Source organism: Dermacentor variabilis, chromosome 2 (assembly GCF_050947875.1).
Source record: "Dermacentor variabilis isolate Ectoservices chromosome 2, ASM5094787v1, whole genome shotgun sequence".
NCBI lineage: Eukaryota > Metazoa > Arthropoda > Arachnida > Ixodida > Ixodidae > Dermacentor > Dermacentor variabilis.
The window spans coordinates 162,900,384-162,918,279 of NC_134569.1; the positions used below are offsets into that span (position 1 = coordinate 162,900,384).

Below are 17,896 nucleotides of genomic sequence, written 5' to 3' on the forward strand. Positions count from 1 at the left end.
TTTCTTCTTTACGGACGCGAGCCTTCCTTCACAATGGACACCATCCTTCCGTATCGCCCTGACACAACGGAGGCTACTACCCTGTCCGAGGCTTCTGCACACGCGGAAGAGTGCCGGAAGCTCGCCTGCACATTTACTTTGGAAGATCAGCAGCGACAGTAGCACCTTCGGTATATTCCCTCTTCTCCGGTACCCTATGCCCCTGACTCAGTAGTCTGGCTTTTGGTTCCCGCTACCAGCACTGGACTTTCACCCAAGCTTGTGTCCAAGTACCAGGGTCCCTACCATGTCATCAGTCAAACGTCTCCTGTGAACTATTTGGTAAAACCCCTTGGGCCGCCTTCCGATAAGCGCCGCCGAGGGCGCGAAATCGTGCACGTTCAGCGGCTCAAGCCGTGCTTTGACCCGCCTGTGCTATCTTGCCCGTAGGTCGCCGAGACGGCTCCTCTTCCCCGGCGAGGCAATTGTACTGCAGGAGAATGAGCAGTAGGCACTGCTTAGAGAAAGACGACGACAACGAGTGGTTGGAAGCATTGTGCCTGTGTTGCCGAAGCTCTGTGTCTTCTCGCTGCGGTTCTGTGCTATCTGAGCGCTTTAGCAAATGAACTATAACGCCTCTTTACACTGCCAACATTACACCCCAAGAACTGACTAAGCCTTGTGCACGTGTGACTTGCATACAATGCATGCAGATTAACCCCGGCTTTGACCTCGTGTACTTGTACGAGTTGGGTGAGGCCATCTTTGAAGTAGGACACCACAAGGGGTATAAGACTGACCAATGCAGCATCCTTGTCACCCAAACTGGTCTCTGCTTGCGTTATCTTCAATCTCCACTCCAGCGCTGCGTCATTCTCCGTGTTCGAGCGCAAGAACGATGTAAGCAGCAGCACTACATCTCTTCGTATGTTGCTCAGCCTTCCATCCATTCGCACCCCTGTAAGTCTTAAAGAAAGAGATGCAGAGAATAAAATGTGATTATGTGCCCATATATTTCTTACATACGGAAGAATAAAGAGCTTGGCCCATTGGTACATCATAGAAATACTTGCAGAGGCATAAGCCTGTTATATTTCTTAATCATTTATCACATTTGTGTTATCTGCATCAACACATGATTTGGCTGCATTGTGTTCCATCCATGGTTGAAAGTTTAGTTGCAAGTCAGCACCTGTGCATATTTTCGTTTCCTACAAAAACGCAAACAGTCCCAAGCATTCCAGTCCTGCTATCATCGACCAATTCACAAGCTAGAGGGCAGGTTTGCACACTGTAGGTATACATAACCTACATTCTTGCATCATCCCGACCTAAGTGGCTTTCTCTATGCCCTACAGCTTCCAAACTCGGTATCCTTCAGCATGCTTTAACTGCGCTGCATAAACATTGATATATACGTGGTTTTGCATACACTAATGCAAGGGGAAATTTTGACCCTACAATTTTAACTGCCTTATTTTACATGCTTCGTTGGTTTCAAGCACGCATATGGGCAAAAAATTTCGAATTGATATACGTAACAGAAATCCCGAAATTCTTTAGCTTTTATGTACTTCAGCCTTTCTGTCTGGATCTTGCTGATGTTAAGGAACCCCAGGTGTTCAAAAGTAATCCGGAGCCCTTCACTAAGGTGTGCCTCATAATCAGAACTTGTTTTTCCATTTAAAACTCCAGGATAAATCAATCGATCTTGCTGAAGTGCACTTAAGGTAACTCCTTTGCCTGCGAAGAAATATTGTCGCCACAGCACAAAGAACGAGGAAAATTTCTCTCTGCTGCTATTTTGTCCATAAAGGTATTCTGAGCTGCTTCCAGCTACATTAAAGCTAAAAGCACGCCCCAGCTTCAGATGCAGTTGCTTCAAATGCTGTTCACAACAAGATATGGACAGTAAGAGTACTATTGTAGTCGGCGTTACTGAAGTCTACTGCAGAGCTATTTTGCAGCAGTTATGGCAGTCACTGCCCCACAAATAGCCTTGACAGAATGTCTCTGCTCTACTTCAACATACCCCGGCTAGAAACCACAAAGGTCACTATGGGTACTGCTAGTGTGAAGCAAACACAGGAAGAGAGGCTGAAAGGCAACTGTACTTCTGCTGGAACCGATGGCGACATGTTTCTACCTACTTTCTCACTCAGCTCGTCACTTCCACTTTGTTCCTGGAACTCACATGGGCAGAGCTGTTAAGAATTGTGTATTCTCAAGCTGAGACCGGACCAATCAGAGAAGAATGGTGAAATCACTCACTGCCAAGTTCCTCCATTTTCAATTTACTTTTGTTCAAGTTAAGCAACCATTTCAGTTTCTCTTTTCTGCTGGTTATACTACTATAGTTACACAATATGAATAAAAGCCCCCTAGCTCAATGAAACATATACCTTTGGAAATGGTCGAGAAGACGTTCCTTCTTAAACAGTAATGGCCCCATCTCCTTAATTTGCTTGGCTGAGTGTACTGGCTCTGAAGAATTTATAAAGGCTCTCATCAAAGGGTAGCAATCTCCCATTGCCTTCCTCTGGAGGGGAATGTCCTCTTCACATGGTGCTTTCGACGCTTGCTCAGCCAAAACATTATTTGATGATTCTAGTTCATCAGGCTTAATGTGACAGTAGCAGGCCGCCAATCAATGCAGCCATACAAAGAATACGAGGTTTGTTTTTTCTCTTTGTGCTACCTGAAAATGCCTCTGCGAGACGCTTACAGCCTCAGAGGGTGTTCTCAATTCTTGTTTCAATCTTGTAGGCTAAGCCCACCGAGGAAACTCAGTTTGAGCTGGAGCTAGGGTCACCAAGTGAATGTGGGAATTTGCCGACAGCATAGTTTGCGATGTTCCTGATTTCTTTCGCAGAAGTTCAGTCTTTGGCTTTTTCGCATGCAGCTGCTATCACTCTCACTACTTCCTGTTTTTCTGGTGACCGAAGATATACACCTTTGTCTAAGGCATCCAGCACATCCTGGCTAAGGTTTTTCCAAGAGAGCTATACCTTAGAAACGAAAGTTGGTGCCAGGTCTCTGCTGCTCGATGACCTGACTTCATCGTCGCCTGAAAAGCATGAAGCATAGCCTTCAACTTAGACCACAACAGCACCACAACATCACCATAACATCTGGTATAGAAAGTGTACCTGAAATTAGCACGTGTATCTTTTCAGTAAAAGTAGTGATGTTTGAATAGACTTGCCTGAAATCCTTTCACCATTGCACACAGTGAACGTATGAGTGCCACTCTCCACGGATTCCCAACCAGCCTCTTCATCAACCGCTGTTCCATCAAGTAGATAGACCTGCAAGCAGCATAGCGTATTTATTACCTTGTACACAGAAATGAAATACACACCAATTTCAGGCTTCGCCACCGGTGAGTTCTAGCTACATTCAGAAATCTACGAAGGGGTGAGCACATGAACCTCCTTATTCTGCACAAAAAACACCAATCGCACAGCCCTGAGAGCTCAAATGAAATCATTTGCCTTTGTAGTCTGCACTTTGTATAGCAAACACCAGATTACAAACAAATGTAACACAAACTAACACTAAACAAGGCACATTTCTTAGGAGCAGCCACATACAACATTCAGTGCTTCGAAAGATGAGCAGCAGCCATGTCAGGCCATCCCAAACTTTGCATCATTTAGTACCTTCAGCTGATCCCTTCAGGCTGCCACCTAGTGCTATAAATTGATGCTTATCCATACCCGGCACAACTCTTCATGTAACATGGCTTCCGTTGGATTAACCCGCCGTGGTTGCTCAGTGGCTATGGTGTTGGGCTGCTGAGCACGAGGTCGCGGGATCGAATCCCGGCCACGGCGGCCGCATTTCGATGGGGGCAAAATGCGAAAACACCCGTGTGCTTAGATTTAGGTGCACGTTAAAGAACCCCAGGTGGTCCAAATTGTCGGAGTCCTCCACTACGGCGTGCCTCATTATCAGAAAGTGGTTTTGGCACGTAAAACCCCAAATATTATTATTATTCCATTGGATTACAACAAAATTACAGTGCTGCTTATCCAAGCCAGAGCATGAAGAAAAAGGCATGCAATGACAGCCTCAACAGCTGTAAGCAACGATGAGGCCAGCCACATCAACTACACTCACAGGAGCAAATAACAGCCTGAAAATACGAAAAGCAAAGATACTATGCATTTCCTATATGTATCTCCTTGTTTGTCATGGAATTAAGAATATATTGAGAGTCATAAGCATAAGCTCATAGTACATTTAGAAACCTTCAGGTCCTCATTGCGACACATTCCAAATTCCACAGCTTTCCTTTTCACGGCATCAAGCGTGCTCACACCTGCGAGTTCCTTGATGGTCTTATCACTGCTCCATAGCTTCCCAAGCATCTGAAAAAAAGAGGCACATACATAGTTGCTTGTTTAATAGGAATGCATTGCCAGGGTGACAAGAAATGTAGTAAAAGGAGCCTTAAATTGGTCAAACGAGAGTGTAACTTGATTGAGGAATTCTGTGAAACCTGCAAGGTGGAGAAGTAAATATTGAAGTGCAAATGAGACATGCACTCAATTATATGAAATTGCTACAAAGGAGACCCATACAGGTTCCTCGAAGGTAAAACTTTGCAGATGAGGAAGAATTCGTCCTGTTCTGGGACTCAAACAAAGCAATACCTACTTTCTTTCCGGGGCAATCACTTCACCATTTAAGCTAATTAGGTGGATAGCAGATGGCTGCATTTAGTCGAACTCATTAAAAGCCCAAAGCAACGCCAATTGAGAAAGAAATTTTGTGTAAACCAACAACGTGGAAAGAAGGTGGATTACTTCACTTTGTAGGTGTACAACTCCACCTTGCGAATTTTTCAACTACGAAGCTCCACTATGGAGAAACCCGTATGGGTTGTCTTTGTAGCAACTTGTTAGAATTGAATAGACCTCTTATTTCTGTTTAATTAAATATGGAACTAGCTGTACAACTGCACCACATACGTTCATTGATATTTCAACTAATTGCACTGTGAAATTGCAGCAGTGCACTTGAATGCCTTGCTTCTTGCCCCTGAATTAAGCTGCACAATTACAGCTGCACCGCCAAAAACACAAGTGGTCTTACTGTTAACCCACCGCTCAAAAAAAAAATATGGTGAACCACTCTACTCTGTGAAGGTGGGTGACCAGCGAAGCTGTTTGGCGCATGGCACAGAGGTGACATAACTTTTACCAAAGTACGAACATATTTATTGTCCTGATTGGTGGTCATCGTGCCGATAGGTACCCACACACATTAGCGTATCACCTCTGTTGTTAGATCTGTCCTTCACGTAAGACAATGGATGGCTCATATCCCCATACCCCCGTAAACGTGGCCTCCCCATTACAACAGAAGTGAAATTCTACTCTGGAATGATAGGCGGCAGCGAAGCCAGCTGTGGAAGAAAACAACGCTTGAGCCATAGCTGATGCTGATAGTTTTTCGCACAAGGGAGCCAGCTGCGGAATAAGACGACGAAGGCGCGACAATTTGCACCATTGTGTTCGTGCAGTTGCGCTGAGTTGTGCCAGCTATGGAAGAAGACAACGGCACTCGAACTATTGCTGATGATAGTTTGTGTGCCCATCGGACGAACAGATTTTGGTTTTGCCTAGCCATATATAGCTTCGCTGTGAAAGCTCTTTTGCTTAGCAGGCATACTACTCCAATTCCTATAGCTGCAATAAGTGTGCACTGCCTTTCATTTTTGAAATGACATCACTTGGGCGTCGAATTTTCAATCAGCCAGCTCAGCATAAAGTTAGCGCAGCAGGAAGTTTCAAGCTCAATAAAATTAAAATTTTGCACTGGATGTCACTTTGGCATGGCGGCAAGCAGCTGCTCTCCCTAGTGTTGCTGTTTCATGATGGTTAAGGCGATAATGTTGAAAGGATTGCACATATGTAATATTGTTAGCCCCTTGTCGGTACTCTACATGAGCAATGGTGGTGTTGCGTCCTTGTTGGTTGAAAACGTGGGTTCATCCTTGTAACCAAGCAGCAACATATATATTTTACCTTCGCAACAAAAAGTTAAGCCCTAGTTCAAGCTACACACTTGTTTCACAAACCAGGATGGCTTATTTCAATCTACCGATATCCACTAGGAGCTTGTCTTCCCCCCAAAAATATGTGTCTTACCCCAAAAAATTTGGAAATTAGAAAAGGAACAGCCCCACAATAATTTTCCATTGCAATGAGAAGCTTGCTTGGGCCTGCTGACTATGTGGGCTAGGTGATTTATTGATACCCTGTCATAATATTGGCTAACGCTTTATTCATTATTAGATTTGAATCAGGTTAATTGGTGCAAGTCATCCGTGATTAATTAGTCAAGCATGTTGTCTTAAACTATACATGGAATTCTTTATACATACAAGTTTAATTTCTGTGTTGAAATCACCATATTTTCGTCACAGCAGGATTTCAAGAGCACCTATACATATGTATTCCCCTGAAAGTGAGAAGGCAGACAACTTGTCAGGTGGCGTTTGATTTCAAACCACAGTGGTGGTGATACAACACTTTGCAGGGTATTAAGCACAATCTCACTATTTCCTGCATAGAGCCAGTGCCCAAACAGATGTACAATCGAGGAATTTCAACGCATTGCTAACTTTTCTGGAGCAACTCAAATGTTCTCTGGCATATGAAGTTTTTATAGTAGAAAAATACTAGCGAAATTTGCCACTGCGACTGAACTCCTATTCCGTAAATCTGTGAAATGCATGGCGCACGTCTGTAAGGGCAAAAACAATTATCTAATGCAATGTATAAATGTGGAATAAGCTTTTTTTAGGTTTTGTGCACATCAACAAGCATGACCATTGTGTTGATTAGTGGCTGGCTAATATCCAACATTTTTAATCAGTCGATGCCCAGCCCTACTGGCTACACACAAAGTGTTAACGGACTAAACATGGTGTTTATTGGCTTGAAACATCAGGCTCGGCTTGTCACTATTCTATATAGACGGGATTGAGACGAAGGCCACCTTGAAACCTTGCAGGCAAACTACATCTAGTTTGTACGACATACTGCTGTATCCAGGGTCGAAAGCTTCTCTGTAGCGAGGAAAAGGGGGCAAATAGATTTGAGGGCTTTAAATGTGGGAGCCCTTAGTTCTGCTTAATTGTTCAGATCAATCTCCTACAAACAGATATATTCTTGTTATTTCTTGTATATGTCTACGGCTTAAAATATAAGTTTGACAGATCAATCCTGTTTTCATATTGTTACGTAGGAAGACACCGACGAAAAGCTATTTACAATATATTTACAAGGCAATACGCTGCGCTTGGCCAAGAGGCAACAGCCCGCGCTAGCTTCTAATCGTCGTCGCCGTCTTCACACTGCTCGCCTTTCGTGATCGCACATCTTGAGCCGTAGCACTACCCCCGGCGGTAAAAGCGCCGTCCCGGAGCGACTAAAGATTGGACTCGGATGTAGTGTAGTAGGCATTGAGCCTATTGACGTGTACGACATCACTAGATGCCAGAGGAGAGGACGAGGTTGAATCCACGGGAGCAATTTCGTAAGTCACAGGCGTCACCTGGCGCAGCACACGGTAGGGCCCTTTGTATCGCGAAAGGAGCTTCTCTGAAAGTCCGACGTGACGAGTGGGCGACCACAGGAGCACGAGCGCACCAGACGAAAACTGTACGTCACGATGGCGGGCGTTGTACTGGCATTGCTGAGTGGTTTGTGAGGCCGTCAGTCGAGCACGGGCAAGCTGGCGTTCATGGTCGGCGAGGGCGATGGCGTCGCGCGCATATTCGCTTGTTGAGACCGCAGCAGGAGGAAGTGCCGTGTCTAAGGGCAAGGTAGGTTCGCGACCGTACAGTAGATAAAAGGGAGAAAATCCAGCGGTGTCGTGCCGGGAAGAATTGTGCGCAAATGTTACGTAAGGAAGGGCAATGTCCCAGTCGTGGTGGTCCTTGGAAACGTACTTGGCTAGCATATCGGTAAGAGTACGGTTTAACCGCTCTGTCAGGCCATTGCTTTGAGGATGGTATGAGGTAGTCAGTTTGTGTTGAATGGAGCAGGAACGCACAATGTCAGCGATAACTTTCGAGAGAAAGTTTCGACCACGGTCAGTAAGGAGCTGTCGCGGGGCGCCATGAAGCAAGATAATGTTACGCAAGAGAAAGTCCGCGACGTCAGTGGCGCAACTGGTAGGGAGAGCCCGAGTGATAGCGTATCGGGTGGCGTAATCAGTCGCGACGGCTACCCATTTGTTCCCAGAAGATGACGTGGGAAAGGGACCGAGTAGGTCTAATCCAACACGAAAGAACGGTTCCACAGGGACGGTGATCGGCTGGAGATGACCGGCAGGGAGCACCTGAGGTGTTTTCCGACGCTGGCAGGGATCACAGGCAGCAACGTAGCGTCGAACGGAGCGAGCGAGACCAGGCCAATAGAAGCGGCGGCGGACGCGGTCGTACGTGTGGGTTAGCCCAAGATGTCCTGCAGTGGGTGCGTCATGCATCTCAAAGAGCACAGCCTGTCGTAGCTGTTTTGGCACGACAAGAAGAAGGTCAGAGCTGTCAGGGAGGAAGTTCCTTCGATACAGAATGCCGCACTGGAGGACATATCGGCGAACGGATGCGTCGGTAGGCGTAGAGCGCAGACGCTCGATAAGTGCTCGCAGCGATAGGTCTCGGTACTGCTCATCGGCGATGTTAGCGAAGGCAGACACAGAGAAAATGCCGGTGGCGCTACTACTGTCGGCGTCGTCTGGCTCGTCGACCGGGTAGCGAGACAGGCAGTCAGCGTCCTTGTGTAGTCGGCCAGATTTATAGGTGACAGTATACGAATATTCTAGGAGGCGTAAGGCCCAGCGAACAAGTCTTCCTGTAGGATCTTTCACTGAGCATAACCAGCAAAGCGCATGATGGTCTGTGACAACGGAAAAGGATCGGCCATATAAGTATGGGCGGAATTTCGCAACCGCCCAAACTAGGGCTAGACACTCACGCTAAGTGATGGAATAGTTGCGCTCCGCGGGTGAGAGGAGCCTGCTGGCGTAAGCGATAACCCGGTCGTGGCCACGCTGGCGTTGTGCCAGTACCGCGCCAATTCCGTGACCGCTGGCATCAGTGCGGACTTCGGTAGGCGCAGAAGGATCGAAATGGGCCGGAACGGGAGGCGTTATGAGAATGTCGATTAGATGTGAGAAAGCAGAGGCCTCGTTATCGCCCCACTGGGAAGGGGCGTCTTTTTTGAAAAGCTCGGTTAGTGGTCGTGCTATGGCGGCGAAATTTCTCACGAAACGGCGGAAGTACGAACAAAGGCCGATGAAGCTGCGCACATCCTTGACACACTTCGGAACAAGGAAGTGCGAAACAGCATGGATCTTGCCTGGGTCCGGTTGCACTCCGTTCGCGTCAACGAGATGGCCAAACGGTAATCTGGCGACGGCCGAATTGGCACTTGGATGCGTTGAGTTGCAGACCGGCTCGACGAAAAACGTCCAGTACTGCTAAGAGGCGCTCGAGGGGCGTAGACACGTGGACGTTCCCTGTACCTCGTCACGGAGCTTCGCAGTGGGCGGTACGTCGAGCCTTCCTTCATGGCTCCCGGCGACGACAACCCGACTCCGCCGGCTCCGACAACTGCTGCCACTTCGACGACCTACATCACTCTCCCCGCTCCCCGTGATCCTGGCGTATTCTCAGGCCAAGATGGGGAAGACGTCGATGACTGGATCAGCCTGTATGAACACGTCAGCCGCAATAACCGGTGGGACCCTACTATTATGCTCGCCAACGTAGTCTTTTACCTCGATGGCACACCTAGAGTTTGGTACCGCACGCACAAAGATGAGCTCACCAGTTGGGATTCACTTACGACACAGCTTCGAGACTTGTTCGGCAACCCCTACGGTCACCAGCTTGCCGTGCAGAAGGCGCTTTCCGGCCGTGTGCAGTCGTCATCAGAGCCCTATGTCACGTACATCCAGGACGTCTTGGCTCTGTGCCGCAAAGTTGACACCCACATGACTGAGTCAGACAAGGTTTCCCACATCCTCAAAGGCATTGCCGTTGACGCCTTCAACTCGCTCGTGTGCAACAACGTAGCGACGGTGGCTGCTGTTATAAAAGAGTGCGCCGCCTGGAACTCGCCAAAAGCCGACGTATTGACCAGAAGTTTGCCCGTCTGCCCAACACCCCAGCGACATCTTCCTGTGCCGACGCTCCTCGTCCCAACAACACTGCCGATGTTACCAGGATCGTCCGGCGTGAGATCGAGGCCGCCTATCCGGCTGCCTTCGACTCCAGTCCCACCAACACATCTGCAGTCACGGTCTCACTGATCCAGGCAGTTGTCCGCCAGGAGTTCGAAACCATGGCTCTTCACACCATCTGCTCGGCCCATCGCCCTGATACCCGCCCGGCTTCTTCCATTCCGCCCCGTCCCGCATCTTCTTACCCACCACGTTTCCGCAACCCATCTGAATGGCGCCCTGCTGAGGACAAGCCCATTTGGTTCTACTGCCATCGAATCGGGCACATTTCTCGGCACTGTCGCAGTCGCTGGAGTTCCCCGATCCGGTCTACTTACCCCGCACCTCCACCAGATATGTTACGTAGGAAGACACCGACGAAAAACTATTTACAAGTATATTTACAAGGGAATACGCTGCGCTTGGCCAAGAGGCAACAGCCCGCGCTAGCTTCTAATCGTCGTCGTCGTCTTCAGACTGCTCGCCTTTCGTGATCGCACATATTGTGCCGTAGCAATATTATCTCTAATAAAATAATTTCTTAACATACATCTTTCGAATAAGGCCGAAAACTCTCGAGATCCCCATGACTTGCTATCACCAAGCAGCAGCATTGCATTATCACGCCCCGCTCTCAATTGCCTCACAGTTCATAATTTTGTAGCAGAACATAATTATTAGGGAAACCTATAGAAGGGTGGGGGAGAGGTTCAGCACAGGGTTTCCCTCTTGACTTTGTGTTACAACCACTGTGCCATTTGCCAGACTGCAACCTAGTGCAATAGTACAACTAACATTTTTACTGTACTTATAGTCTTCTGCAACATCATAAATGTACATACTAAAAATATTCTTACATGCAATGCCACTCATGTCCATTATGTTCACCATCTTGGGATTGGGACTAGGCCGTTTCTAATAAAGCTCAGTTCATAGTCCAGTCGTTGTGATGTGGACCACTTCTCTTGTCCTTTGTGTTTTTGACTGGTTTTTTTCCCTTCAACTATGTACCTACTCGAGCACTATGAAAGGAAACACCCAAAGTAACACTTGAAAGGCTTTATTGCACTTAAATGCACATGCTTCACACAAAATGTTGCCTAAGAATGCATACTTAAATTATTTCTCCTAAAGTTAGTTCAAAGCACAGGGTACAGCTATACCTGCAAATTGCTGGGTGCAATGAAGTAAACTATGTCAGTTTTCTCAGTTTTCAGAAAATGATATTGTCGTATATATATTTCTGTGTTGTTCTTAATAAAGACAAGTTTCATGTTTCTATCATGCTCACAATGCACATTCAGCAGCGTTCGCATTTACTCAGAGAAGTACAAAATTAATTCACTGACATCCACTCCTACTTCCGGCTATGCAAACTTGTTGGAAAAATGATATTGACTGGCACTTTTTCAACCAAGGATTACAGTGACTCACACTCTCAGAAACAGATACTCAGTCACGTACACGTCTGCAGCATCTAACCAGCAGTACACATAGTTTACCCCCACTCAATTAGGATACTCAGTAAGAGTCACCATCACACTGAACTAGCTCTCGGGAAGTTACGCTATCGCTCACACTTGCATTCCCTTAGACACCCAATTCACCTTAATCACCATTCATATTTGAATTCACATGTACTCACGTTGACTGGCGTTCCCTCAGGTAGACCCGCTAACCGGCCCTCACTTATGAGAACTCTTTCTCATCATTGCCTCTAGCTCATGCTGGCACGTAAACTCACTACCACTGGAATTGTGACCCATTATCCACAATTTCTCTGCAGGGCATCGGTAAAATATATTGTCTCACACCGCGACTCAGGTAGTCCCTCGAGCCTCCCTAGAATGCAGAATTACAGACTTCAGGTCCGTTAACAACATGCGAGCGAGTGGCGAGAGATGCCATACACGTTTTCATACGCGCTGTCTACCGGAGCGCCGTAATCGAGAACACGCGTCGTGCGCGCCGCTGCTCAGGGCGTGTTCGACCCATACACGAGAGGAATTCACCGGGTTATCTTCGCAGCGGCAATTCCAACAAGGTATCTGATCCGTGCCGGCTGGCGCGTGGCTACGAATGGTGTCTTCGTCGATGTAGTGTAGCCTTATTAGCGCCTCGTTTGCCGCCAGCGTTGGAAACGGTGAGCGATCCCTCAACAAAATATAATCGTGCTGTGATACCCGAATCCGAATTGCGCATTTTTTCCAGCGTTAGTCAAACGCGTCCTGAGCAGTGGCACGTAATCTAACGCCGGTGCGCCAGTGTGAGGCGCGGGTGGCATCTCTAGCCGTGCTGGCGCGTTATTAGCAGTGGCGAGGTATACGCAGGAGACATGAGCACGCCGTCATTACCGATACAATCTCGTGCAACAACACACTACGTAAATCGCCCCCGCACAGGGCTACAGGTACATCAAGTACATACATACCATCGCGCTCAGTAGGAGCTACTACGCCCAAGCGCGTGGCAAAGCCGTCGCGGGTTGTAGCTCGCACTGAGCAGCAGTGGCCAGCGATTCGGCGACACATTTTAACTTCCAGGGGATAGCGCAAGCTAAGCCGTTCAGTTGCATGCCCAGAAAGTATGTCTACGACTGAACGTCACAAAAGCACTCGCATGAGGCCTAGAAAACCAACCTATAGCAAGGAAGCGTGCCATTATAGAAAGGCAGGCGCACGGGCGTCAGTGATTCGCAGATGAACAGATTTTCGACACAACAAAGAGTTCAAGTTCATTCGAACTTACTGTGCATTCCTTTGACAGAGGAGCCGCACAGTCCATACCGCTGGTTACACCTTACAGCAGCGAAAAATGTTGTAAATGAAAGTTGCCGCCGGGACACAACCGCTCCGGCTTGCAAATCCGAAACCACGACAGAAATTGGGCCTGCGTGCGACTGGCGGGGTTCTTCCGCGCCGTGGTGTCGACCGGCGTCGTCGCGCAAATTCCGAGCAAGAAGTTAGTTCTATTGAAGCTTTAATGCTGCATTACCGAAACGGATATAGGATGAGCCTTCTTGCAATCGCAGACGATAACGGAACTCACCACATTAGTTGCAATACACATAACTACTTATCATGCCCCCAAATAAGATTCCGTTGTGAAACGGGTTCGGAGCCGTTGAAACCCGTTACAGGACGCGGCAACTACGGCGTTCGCGTGGCTGCGGTCCCGTAAATTTTCCTGTAATTTTACGGTTTTTTTAACAGTGTAATGAAGCAAGTGCACCTCGTGTTTTCGGTGACAAATTGACGACGACAGCGACGACTCGTGCAGGGATAGCCAGATAGGTTTTGCTCTTCGCTGCTGCTAGCCTGGTGTCCGATGATTATCGTCTTTGTGGTTAAATCTCATTACATTCAGCTAAGGTGATGGATATCGATCCACGGCCGATGTGGTTAAACTACATTGCGCGGCTCCACGGCCCTTAGCTTATCAACGACGCCACTTCACCTGTGAATTACAGCGTTGAATCCGTCAAGAAATCGCTGGAATTGCGTTGTCATTCGCGCGAGACATACACTACGAGAAAATGACGGCAATAGAACGACTACGGCGGCACGACGTCGAATTTCTCTTGACGACTCGAAGTCGATAACTACGTGACGGCGAGAGAATGATGACGACGGCTAGAAGGCGGCATGATTACAATTGACAACGCAATGGCATCAACACGGTAAAAGCGAGTTAAAGGTTACGATCACATGACAGGAAGAGAATCGTCACAATATCATGAATAAAATGAAAGTACAGCGATGAAATGACAACTACAGCACGAAAACCAGGTTATGTTGGTGCTGCCGCCGCGGTCAGCCCTAATTCATATTGTATCCGGGTTTGCGCGTCTGGCTGTACGAATAGTAATTTTAAAGACGGAACGGGATAGGAATTGAATAGTGTGAGAAGCAAATCGAATTGAATACCAAATATTGTTGGAGTAGCTTTATGAATAGCGGTTGTCGCAATGAATACAAACGACGTTCACAACCCAGTATTCTTAAAGTTTGCAAGTTTCTGTCATTACATAGTTCGGTATGAAACACACCTTAATAAAAGCACAAATGCAGCATAAGAAGCAAGCAAATCGTTCGTTCGCATGCACAGGACTCATCAGAGAGCTAGAATGATCGCTGTACAGCCTCTAATAATGGCTCCTTAAGTTACGTAGCCTGGTCCACTACGCAAGTTCTCATATCTTACGTCTATACTATGCCCACGGGTGTGAAAACTTACCGTACTTTTCCTCCAATTTTATGTTGATTCGGGAGCACTTAATATTGAAAAAGTACTGGAAAATTATATGCATGTATGAATAGTGACTATTACGTATAATTTAGGCGAATATTCGATTCGTTCTTCAAAATTTTCGAATATTCCCACACCCATAATTTTTTTCCCTATGTTCAGCGGCTTGCGCAGCTATACTATTTCAGGGATCCACACCAATATTTGCAGACAATATGGCCGCATTCTACCCACGAGGTCAAGGGCCACCAAGAAAGCCGCACTTTTCTGGAACAAAGCGTTTTCTTCATCGGTCGTTTCAGCACAGAAAAACAAAAAATGAACACTTTCACAAACACGTATAGTTGTGATTCTATGCTGCGCAGCATATAATTCTAGGAGCGACGACAAAAAGGAAATGACAGCAAAGTTTTCAAGCGCCTTCATTATATGCTTCCGTTTCTCCTTTGAAAAGCAGCGCCGCTTTTTAGTGTAGCGAAGCACAAGACACAGTCTGTGTTTTCGTCTTGAACTTCTCGTGCCAGGGACTCCACAAAGCACGTGGAATCGTGTAGCCTGTGGCAAGGCCTTTGCCTTGATCAGACGCTGGCAGCTATAACTTCTAGTTTGCCTCGGGCACCTGCATCTTCACTTTACGAATGAAACTGGGCGCGTATTCCCAAAAATGTTCTTACGCTAAAGGCGTTTCTGCCAGATGATATTGATGTGGGACATATATTTAGAAAAGGCGATGAGCCAATCATAATCAGCACCCACGAAGGAAAACTTTTGTCAACTCGGTCCCAAGTTTTTAAGCGAAAATTCTCATAACAAGCTTCCCAACAAGCTGACAAATACAGATGTTCTAAACCGCGCTTACGTACAAACATAGTTGAATATCGAAGCAGCCATGATCTTTTCTAATATCAATGGGTCTTGCAAAACTGACTCATACATAGCGACCTTTATCCTGCTTTATCAGATTAGCAACCTTCCGTTGAAGAGAACAAGGGGTTCATTGCACTGTCTTCGCGCTACCTGCATAATTATCGTATGCATTGAATGATAAAACGTTCAGCGTCATGACACACTCCTGCCACTCGTGAGGAGGAAAGCCTGCTTTACACTTGGTAATACATTAGGTCATACGATCAGAAGGGTCAGACTCCTCGCAAGACATTACAAGCCGCAGGGAGAAGTACACATGTAGCGCTTCAGGTCGGCCCCCTGAACGACACAAACCAGCACTGAATGCCCTAAATAAAGGAGCTTCATGCTTGTGGCCAGTAAGTTTTGCAAGGGTTTAACACAAGCCGAACACAACTAGATTGTGTCCTCTCAGCTGGAGAAAGCAGCACTCACGGCCGAACGCTTTGCTCCCGACGTTTCGCACACCGCACCTTGTTTCACGCTTGGCGAGCTTCCAAGGCCTACCGCGGATTCCGCTGGGGCCCGTGTGAGGGTCCTCCATCGCACTCTCTGTCCCTTCGCAGTGAACTGCCGCCACGACTGCCGCTGCCGCCCTTGACGTCAGAAACGCAGCACCTGCTTTTCTGTCTGCGCGCACCGCTCGTTCCCCTCTCCACCCGCCCCTCGCTCGAAGAAGGTCACGGGTCCTTTTTTGTACCGCTTTTTTGTACCACAAGGTCATCACGAAACGAGCTACTAGAGGATTTCACCTTAAAGTTTTACTGAAGGAACAATAAATATAGATTATTTCTACTTCAGTTTAAATATTTCTCAAAATTTCTCTTGCGGGTGACCTTTTTTTCACCTTACTTCCTTCATATTTAGAGGAATCTGCACGGATTGGCTGCACGGACTAAGTGCTCCAAGATATCGCCTTCATAATAGGCAAATGGCGAAGCATGCCGTCTGTGAATTAAATAGAAGCAAAACTCCATCCAAAATTGGTAACACGAAGCCTCATCAAGATAGCCGAGCGAATTTACTCGTCTCCGCACCTCCATAGGGGTGGAAAAGAACACATTAAACGGTGACCTAAGGGTGAATGATTACATACATTCATTTATTCCCCACTCCCGCCGCCGATGGCACGAAAATGAAAAGAAGATGGCGACCGTCGCACCGTCCAGGCAACGGCGCCGTCTCTCGATACTAAATTCTCGAGGCATCAGCGAGGAATTAGCCCGTGTACTGCATGGGGCAGGGGTTTATGTCCCTTACAAGCCTCTCTCTATGGTCGGCAGCCTCCTTCCTCGTCCAGAAAGGGGCGTTTCTGTCAATGTGTATCAATTTAGCTACACCGAATGTCCTGCGTCGTATATTGGGGAGACTAAAAAAAATTCCGACGATTACGAGTACTTCCTAATGCGAAATTTGAGCTCAGCTCTAGCCGCATTTTCATTTCGTGATATATTTGCTTGCGCGGACAATCTGTCGTGCGGAACATTGTAAACCAAGCGAAGTGTGGCGTGACTGCTTTGCTGAACTGGAGACTTCCAAATGCAGCGCGTCGGTAACACGTGGGCACGTGTAACGGCGTGCGCCACCAACAGACGTCCCAGATGGCGTGTCCTACTAGGGCACCTTCTCGTAGCCATCGTCGCCGTACTACGTTTTCATTCTCACGCATTTGCCCTTCCCTACTCATTGGCTTTCCTCCTCGCGTCTTTAGTCCGCCGCTACGGTCCGCGTTAGCTCCTTCCTACTTCGATGTTCTCGTACGGTCGATTACGCCGACGTCAACGCTCGCTACAGGAACGAGCGTCTAAGAGCTGTGCTCTAAAACTTCTCAGAAATAATTCGTCAGCACAAGTGTAACCTTCACCACCTAAACCAATGACACATTGCTCTAGCAGAACGCTGCCAGCTTTTTGATCACCGGATCTGCCCTGACGGCGTTGCTGTCTTGGAGAAAGGAAACAACCACCGGCACCGGCAGCTTTTTGAATCCTGGCACATTCAGAAGGCGCCGGGTAAGATCAATCCGGGTAAGCCAGGAACGTTTCCCGCCATTTACGCTTTAGTTGTACGAAAAGTATCTGCGCACCTGACAAAGCGCCAGAAAGGCTTATTAGCACTGCTGCGCCTCGCGCCCTCTCACCCCTGAAAATGGAGTCGATCAGGCTCCCAAACTTCGGGCTTCTAAAATAAATTTTGGCTGATGTTTTCCTTACCCTAAAACCAGTTGTGCCCAACCAGGCAGACATTTCCGAAATATTTACCTATGATTCATTACCGCATGAGAAATCTTGACAATTCCTGTCTTTTTCAGGTTTGAAACTTGAAGTGTGATAGATGTAGCAGTGTCACACTCACTATTCAAGCCTTAAAAACTTTTCAAGCACTACGAATACCAGCTGCTAGGAAAAAATATAGGGCAACACGGTGAACGTGTTTTTCAGCCAGCACCTATATTCTAGAATAAACAAAAAAGCAAATATTAATGGAAGAAGTTTTTGGTATGCTATATGTTTGTCTCTTA

General features: G+C 47.2%; 1 pseudogene; it reads right to left on the minus strand.

Moving 5' to 3' along the window:
• Positions 1-388: 388 nt before the first annotated feature.
• LOC142570522 (uncharacterized) lies at positions 389-11,112 on the minus strand (annotated as a pseudogene).
• Between the last annotated feature and the right edge of the window lie 6,784 nt (positions 11,113-17,896).